At 33.0% G+C, this 8859-nt stretch overlaps 1 long non-coding RNA gene across 1 annotated transcript; it reads left to right on the top strand.

Annotated features, from left to right (window-relative positions):
- The first annotated feature begins 316 nt into the window (after positions 1-316).
- Positions 317-2918, top strand: LOC134271013 (uncharacterized). The gene is made up of 3 exons (XR_009992933.1): positions 317-626; positions 2372-2563; positions 2870-2918. It is a non-coding gene; the product is annotated as an uncharacterized LOC134271013 (long non-coding RNA).
- Positions 2919-8859: the final 5941 nt, after the last annotated feature.

The raw sequence follows: 8859 nt of genomic DNA, 5'->3' as shown, positions 1-8859 counted from the left end.
GGTTGTTCAAAAGTTGGTTAAATTTAACACAGTGGTTAAGGATAACTATGTGTTAAACCTTTATCATATGATTAGCTAAAACAGTGGTTAAATTCTGTTGTTCAAAAGCAATTTAACGCATTGGTTAGCTAACACTGTGTTAACTGCTTAATCACTTGGTAATCACTTGGTTACCCATAATGCACTTCTACTTCCTTTGTACACAATCATGGCTGACGTCGTGTGCTTGAAAAAGAATAGGAAAGCTAGGAGCACTAATTTCTTCTTAAATGAGGTAGAAATTACCAAAAATGAAGTAAAACTTCATCCTATTCTGGAGGCAAAGCATAGTAACACGGTTACCAATGCTAAGAAGCAAGCCATTTGGCTTGAAATTGTCAGAAAAGTAAATGCTGTAGGGGTGGCAAAGAGGAGTTTGAGCGAAGTAAAAGACAAATGGCGTAACATGTGTCGGGAGGCCAAAATGAAATTTACCGAGAACAAAAGACAGATGTCAAAGACAGGAGGAGGGCCTCCACCCATCCCTCTTTCCCAGACAATGCAGGATGTTGTTGACATGTATAAGGATGCCAGTTCCTTCCATGGGATTGAGGGGGGCATTGAAACCTCAATGCCTGGCTGTTCTGGTAAAATATGACTTTTATGTGTTCATCAACAATAATCTTATCTAATATGCTCATTATCTCCATATTTCATATGTATAAAAATAAAAAAAATAATGGGAAAATGATTAAAACTGTGATAGCAGCTAGGCCAAAACACACAATGAAATAATGTCAAACTGTACTTTCATTGAATTTACTTTGTTTAAATAACTATATAATTATTTAATTATTACTTTATCACTTCAAAATAATATACTACTTCATTCAAAATATTGTACTTTAATCGGAACAAAACTGTACAATATCCCATGGCCTTAGCCGCCTACTTGACTTTGATGATTTTCGTCTGCTTCAAAACATGAAACCTTACTCAGTTGCTGTTAAAATCTATATTTAAGACCTACAGAAGGTTGGGTTATCTTTTCTGTCATTATAAGGCCTATCTTTTATTTTATAAACCCAATTAACGCTGTTAACCATGATTGAATAGTTAACTAATATTGTCCTTTTTTCCGTATTTTCTTTCGATTTTGTTTACGTGACCTTGACCTTTTGATGGGGCTACTGTAATACAAATCGAGGCATGCATGTAGAATTGCGATCGAACATGAAAGGCTTTAGTTAAGAAATTATATTATATTGCTCTTAGATTGCCGTTTGTAATCTTCCAAGTATGCCCTTTGAGTCAAAATGAAAATTAAGAGGCGAACTCACCATCAACATGTACGTGCTCTCTTCTAGCCTAGTGCATCGGGTGTTTAAAATTTGATTAGATTAAATTTGATTCACAAAATATGTTTCTTACATCTTGATTGATTATTTTTATTTTGAATTTGAGAGAAAAGTAGATTTCATATTAGTTGCAGTAATTAATCTTCAATTAAAATGGGAAGAATGAGGATACGGATGTCGAATCCGAAAATAATACACATGGATTGATCTATTTATATCGTATAAGTAGAATTTTTAGCGAGGATTTAATTTTGGCATTATTAGCAAGGGTGCTGACATCGCTAAAATTTAATATCGCTAAAAAAAATTTTGCGTATTATTTGCAATAGCTTCTTTAGTTAGCATTTTAAAATCGCTAAATTTACTTCTCGCTAAAAATAAAATACCAGATTTTAGGTAGAAATCGCTAAATTTGCGTCTCGCTAAAATTTCCACTTATACGGTATGTCTCTGGTGTGGATCCAAGTTAAAACATAAATCTGAAGAGCCTCAAAAAGTTTAATCAACCAATGCTTTAATACACATTCTGAAGTTATAGATAGGGTATAAATGGATTTTAAGATAAATAACTGTAATGCCCATCTTATCATCTTGACAAAAATTCAGAGTAAGGGGGGAGGGGGTGCCAATTTTTTCTAACATTAAAAATGTTTGTTTATAAATACATGTGTATTTGTTTCATTTAAAAAATAACAAATTTTAGAAGAAGAAAAAAACAAGACAAATCACAAAATAACTATTCTTCAAGATGAAAAGAATATAAAAATTTAAAAGAATTTAAAAATATGACTTTGTATAGAATAAAGAAAATTAATTATTATTTTTATGTGTTCAATCATACAAATATAAATATAAATATCTATAAGAAAAGCGCTATAAATATGAAAAGTAAATATTTGATTAAAGATGTTGTCTGATAAATTTATGCTGTGAGTATATATATAAGAATTGCTTCATGAGGCTGCATACTACCATGGCAGTGCATGTGTATATTAGGTAAGAAAGACTAATAATAATGATTTTTTTTTCTATAGTAATATCCTCCATGGCAGTATCTCCAACTCAGACTGTTACTAAGGATCATAATGTGGACTTTTGGCAAGATGCTTGAGAGAACCTTCCTGTGCCACCCCAATCTCCAGCAAGTCATGCATTCATTGTCATGGAGACACTCTTAGAGGAACCCCTTTCCCCACCTAGTCCACCAAGACAACTATGTGCCTCATGTAAATATTGCAGCAATATAATTATATACTTTCATTTTCTCAACTACTAAGAAAAAAATAATTAAAAATAAAAGAAGGAAACAAAAATGTAAAAGTCAAAGACGTTAGTTCACTGAACATGCAGCAAGAATGGTACACATGTCCATTTTCCTTTTAATGAGATGGCGTATTCACATTTTTCTCATTGAAACCATAGCAATTTAAGCTGCACCAATTCATTCTTGACTCTTGAAGATTAACATTAAATACAAGATCCATAAAATAAATCACACAATATATTATATGTTTTTTGTATATTTTATGCAGCATTGCCTGTCAGTACATGTAGTAGAGATCCAAACCAAGGAAAAGAGAGGTAAGGTTGTTCTCTCTCTCTCAATCTCTTTATGCCCCTGTAATTAAATATTCAAGGGTACATGTATATAGTTTTTGTACTGTCCGTCTGTCGGTCTTAAGCTTTCTATTTGTCGGTCTGTAAAAACTTTAATCTTGTCTATGACTTTAGAGTGGGTGGTGTAAATATTTTTGACCTCTTGACCTTAAACATTGAGACTTTTGAAATATTTTAACCTTGGCCATATATAGCTCTTGAAAAGGTGCATGGTACCGTAACTATAGTTTTCATAGTTATTCCTATGGCAATGCCTTAAATTCTTTTGGATACCAATAATTCTGTCATTAGATAAATATAATTAAAAATAGATTTTACTTGACATTTTGAACAATTTTGCTTCTTTAACCTATTACAAATTCTCAATACTTTTTGAGATATAAAGAAAACAATTTCGGCCCCTCTAAGCCCTTTATTTTAGGGGCTAGCCCTTTTTTCTACATATCATTTGAAAGGTCTTGAAATTCTACACTTCTTTTGTTCTATATATATTTACAAAATATTTCCAGTTAAAAAGATATTGTAGAAAAGTTGTTAAAAATTGTGAAATTCGCTTTAGGCCTATTTTCGGGCCATAGCGAGCGCCGACGTGCGGCATTTCCCATAAAAATGAAATACCTCATACATATCTATAAACTTTGGTCTATCATACCTGAAAGTTTCATGTTTTCTATCTTGAGCCATTGTTGAGAAAACTGTCGGACAAAATGACCCTCTAAAACTCACTAAATCGCAGAAAACTTCGAACCGGAAGTGACGTCATCAAATTAAAAAAAACGCCTTAAGGTAAGTCACTCGTCAGCTTTTTAGAAAAGTTCACGCAGAAGCTTTTACTTCAAAACTACCTCTTAAAATTCAATTTTTATACCATGTTTATATTTTTTAACATTCAATGAAAAAACTGCTCAAAAATCTACAAAGAAGTAAGATTTGTGAGGGACTATTTATTTTGGTGGAAGGATATTTAGCAGAAAATTCTGCTAATCTGCACATTTATAAAATTTAATGTAATGGAAATTTAGCTTCACATACTTTTACTCGGAGAACATTTTTTGTTTTGATATTGCTAAAAATATTTAATATAGGTCTTAATTTATATTTTTAGACTAAGTTTTACACCTTCCCTCAACAAACTTTTCCAAAAAATTAAAATATATTAAAGAAGTCAAGGTCAAATTTACATCATTTTTTGACTGAAAATCACATATTTTGACAAATATTTCAAAATTAACATCACTGACCCCACTTTTTTCTTTCCTTATTTTAAACTACTAGATACTTGTGACTGTTCAGCACTTAAGTCGTAAAAAGTTTGATATAAGAAATTTTTTTATTGCCAATTCGTTTAATACCCCAAATATGTTATTTTTTGGTGCAAAAAGGTCACACAATAATTTACGCGCATTAATTTACAAGATTTGTTTAATGATAAATATTATTCAAACTATTTTACGTAAAAAAAGGTTATATTTATTGCCATTCTTACATTTAATCAAATATAATAAGGGTTAAAGTAATTAGCCAAAGAGATGAAGTTTAAGTGCAAAAAGGTCAATTTAAATGTACCGTAGATCAGTAGGATGCACACTGACCCCCTATTTTCTTTGCGATTTTGAGTTACACTTTATGAGTACTTATCCAAAATATACTTCTCAAAAAATCCTTGATATACCAAATTTCAGGAGTGACTTACCTTAAGTTCATATAATTTGTCATCAATGCTGAAAGTTTCATAAAAATCCATTAGCGCATTTACGAGAAATCGCCTGCACAAAATCGGTAAGAATAATAATAAGAAGAGTTGAAAAGAAACAACAGAATAATAAGAAGTTCTTCCGTTGAAACGGAAGACCTTAATTATAAGAAGAAACAGAGTAAAAACAATATGTTCCCCAACTTCGTTTGGGGAACATAACCAGCACTACCACTAAACTACTAAACATTATATATTTACAAACTTAGTTACATGTTGAATTGGAAATTTTTAAGAACACTATTAAAGAAAGAAATCCGGACCGCTATAAAAATACGTCCGGTCTAACGGGTATACTCGGGTGAACTGCGATTTACATAATTGAACGAATTAATTATGCTAATTAATTACGACAATCAGTCAATCGTACATTGTTTCATTCCCTCAATATGGCGTAACTATACTTGATAAAGAATAATCAAAGAAAAATAATATAGCAGGGATATTGAAATATGAATTATGATATATTATAAATTTTGAAATATTTTAAGAGGGAGATGAGGATTCCAACTTTCTTTGGGAGTGTAATTGTGGATGAAACAATGAATCAGATGAAGAAAACTTCAAATGTTTTATAGTGAAACTTTAACACCTCACAGTGTTTTAGAGCTTTAATATATATGTAAGACTTCAAAGTCCGATGGTGACGCCAAAGTCCGATGGTCTCGCCAAACCCCGATGGTCTGCGCCAAACCCCAATGGCTCGTTGTCTTTACGGACCCCAAAGTCTGATGGTCACGCCAAAGTCCTATGGCTTGTTTCCTATGAGACGCGCGACGCTAAAGTGCGATGGTCTGACAAGCCGAAGTCCGATGGTGCGGAGGAACAATTAACGTTTATGACGTCAATAGTCCGACGTCATGACGTTATTCTGCATTCAAAATCCGTTGATTCAGTATTTGTCTCACATTCGTTTTTACTGCTATTGCTTTTTGTTTTCACCCACCAGAGGTATTAGGGTTAGTCCTCGTACATCGTTCGATTGATAAGGGTTAGTCCTTGAACACTAATGTGTTTCTTCGAACCCACCCGAGAGATTTTAGGGTTAGTCTTCGCACACTATTGGATTGATTTAGGTTAGTCTTGCACCCACCTATGATAGTTAGATTAGAGTTCGACTGATAAGTCTTAGTTTCGCACCTACGTCCAAAAGTCTTTGTATTCATGATATTTTGTATCTATTTATAAAAATGGCGAGGCATCGCATTTTTGCGCAGTAGTACTATGACGTCATAGACGTGAATTGTTTTCTGCGCCATCGGACTTTGGCGTGTCAGACCATCGGGGATTGGCGCAGACCATCGGACTTTGGCGTGACCATCGGACTTTGGAGTCCCATCGCACTTTGGAGTCCTACATATAAAAATATTTTTTGGACATGTAACAATGTTGACCTTTGACAAAAGATTAAAGTCAGATATCCATTAAAGATCTCTGAAAAATCAGTTATTTAGGGGGTCCAAGCTGTTATTTTTCTCCTGAAGTTTTGAAATATGAAAATCTTTCCAAAACGTATTTTGAAATTTAATACAAAAGGTGTTAAATAAATTGGATTGAATGGATTCACTACAGGAAATATGAAAAAGTTATGGACTTTTTCATGTATATTGATGTATTGTAGAACCATATTACAAAAGGTGTTATGGTTCAACAATACATCAAAGAACATGATATAAAGTCCATAATATTGTCAAACCCTATTGTGAATTATTCAATCTAATTTTAAACAAAAAATATCACATTGAAAGAATCAGAGTCAAAGATTTAAAGCAAGTTTCAAATAATATAAATAAAAATGTAATTCATTTGTTTTCATAAATTATTCAATTTAAATATTAATTCAAAAATATACTGTTTCAGGTCAAAGTTCTCTGTGAAATTGTCACATACCAAATGGAAAAAAAACTACCGGTAAACAAACTTCAACATTATAATTATCCCTTCAATATACATGAAATGTTATAACATCGTCGGAAACCCACGGGTGATCTTGTCTTTACTTATCACCCGTGGGCAAACTCGCCAAAAATCGTCGTATGTAATTGTTATTAATTCTATAACAATTAACTTATATCATGTAATGTGCAGTGTACATTCCTGGGTTATGACGTCACAATCGTGATGACGTCATAATAGTGATGACGTCATTGAGTACTTTGTATTGTATATTGTTATACTCCTACTAAACAGTTCCTATATAATTCCTTACTTTAAAAAGTCCAACAATTCGACTGTTTTTCCCAACTACCGGTCCAAAGAACTATTAAAATTGACTGTTAAAAAAGACTGTTGACCGCTGACGTCATATGGCGCTAAATTGAGTGATCTTTTCTTCACTTGGAAAACCTCGCTTGATTTGGATAACCATGAGTTGAGTGTATTTAGCCGAGGAGTGCCGAATAATATAACCTTGTCGTTTTAGCTATGACGTCACAGACTATTCGATGAAGCGGTTCCAGGACTTGTGTACGAAGGCTACCTGTCGGTAAGGAAATGGCCGATGTTCGTTTCATTGCGGCAAACGAGGAAGAAATCTGGTCGATACTCGAAACTAGGGACAATAAGAATGCAAAAAAATGTGAAAACGGCTGAAAATATTCTCAGCGAATATGAAGTGTAACTACCGCTTCTGCGTAATTAATTGTGTGAAAGAAAAATTGGTAAGCATATTAACATGAGGAAATTCTATTGTGCAACTTGGAAGAAGGATGGGAGCATGTATGCAAAGAAAACCATAATTTCTATCCACTATGCTTTTCAGAAATCATAAGTCCCATGGCATTGGTATAATAAATGATCCTCGATTGAAGACGGCAAATGACGATTGTTGATAAATACACAAAAACATGATAAAGTCTCTCTCCCAAAACAATTTGACTTTTGTTAAATATAAGAAATTTGATTTGGTAGGAGTACAACAAAACAGTTGTTGACAGGGGTCTCGGGAAACAGTCGACCTGTTGGACTGGAGTGCAAGCTGTTGCCCGCGACCTACGGCCTTGGGCAACAACTTTCACTCCGGTCTAACAGATCGACTGTAAAGTTCGTGGACAAGCTAAAAATTTAGCAAAGGTTGTGTCTTTGATATTTATTTTTGACATATTTCTAATCCTTTACTAAATGAATTAACAAATGTAAAAATTTATTCATTTTCAAATGTTTAATTACAATTATGGGTTCATAATTAGACTTGGAATGGAGACCCGGAGCACTGCAAAATTTCAATTTAAAAAAATATTTATCACTTTATAAATTTCATCTGTAGTTTATAAATTTCTGGGGAAATCTGAAAGAATTTTACAAAATGAGGTTGACAGAAGCTATCACGTCAATTCTGCAAAATTTCAACGTTCAAAGTTTGAAAACAGCGATGCAATCAAAGATAAAACATACTAAGACAGGATCGGAATAGTTAAAAAAAAAAGAGAGAGACGTTTTCGGAATAGGTGGAGCAGTGAACAGTGATAAAATTCTGCGTATACATCGAATAAACACCTATAGAGACCAATATATTTTGTAAACAATAGGGATTACATAGTAAAAGAAGTCGTTTACTAGTATTTAAGTGGCATATAATATTTTCGGACGGAATGAACAGTTTACAGGATGGCATGCGTGAAGGAAAACTCATTCCGAGATTGCAGTACTGTAAAAAATGAATTTCGTAACGTGATCATGATTTTGCCGTATTTCCGTAAATAAAATCGTCTTTACACGGATAGTGGTTGGATGATTGCAGGATATATGCAGGAGATATGAGACAGGCATTCTTAAATATTATTTTACGAATAAAACCTGAACATTTTGTGCATATTTTTATGACTTGTCAAAACAATATAATAAATTATTGAGTTAAACGCTGAATATGTTTAGAAAAGTTACATATGCTCGTATTTCACTTTTGACGTCGGGTAACGTCAAGAATTTTCGTTTTAGTGCTCCGGGTATGAGTGAGTGATAAAAATATAACTATTTGTGCTTTGTTTTTGTTGAAAACGTGCATGAATTTAATGAAAATAATAGTTTCATATATTTTGTCAATGTTTGTCAGTAATTATCAATGTTGTCCACGAACTTTACGGACAGCCCTCGTACAACAGTCCCTAGTTATGCTGTCCCACCTGTACATGAGCATTTTCCTGTGTCAATGCC

Source organism: Saccostrea cucullata, unplaced genomic scaffold, assembly GCF_032062105.1.
Source record: "Saccostrea cucullata isolate Sc308-1 unplaced genomic scaffold, CSIRO_AGI_Scuc_v1 ctg639, whole genome shotgun sequence".
NCBI classification, from domain to species: domain Eukaryota; kingdom Metazoa; phylum Mollusca; class Bivalvia; order Ostreida; family Ostreidae; genus Saccostrea; species Saccostrea cuccullata.
Note: the sequence above shows the minus strand (reverse complement) of the source record. Positions and strands in the feature narration are given on the sequence as shown.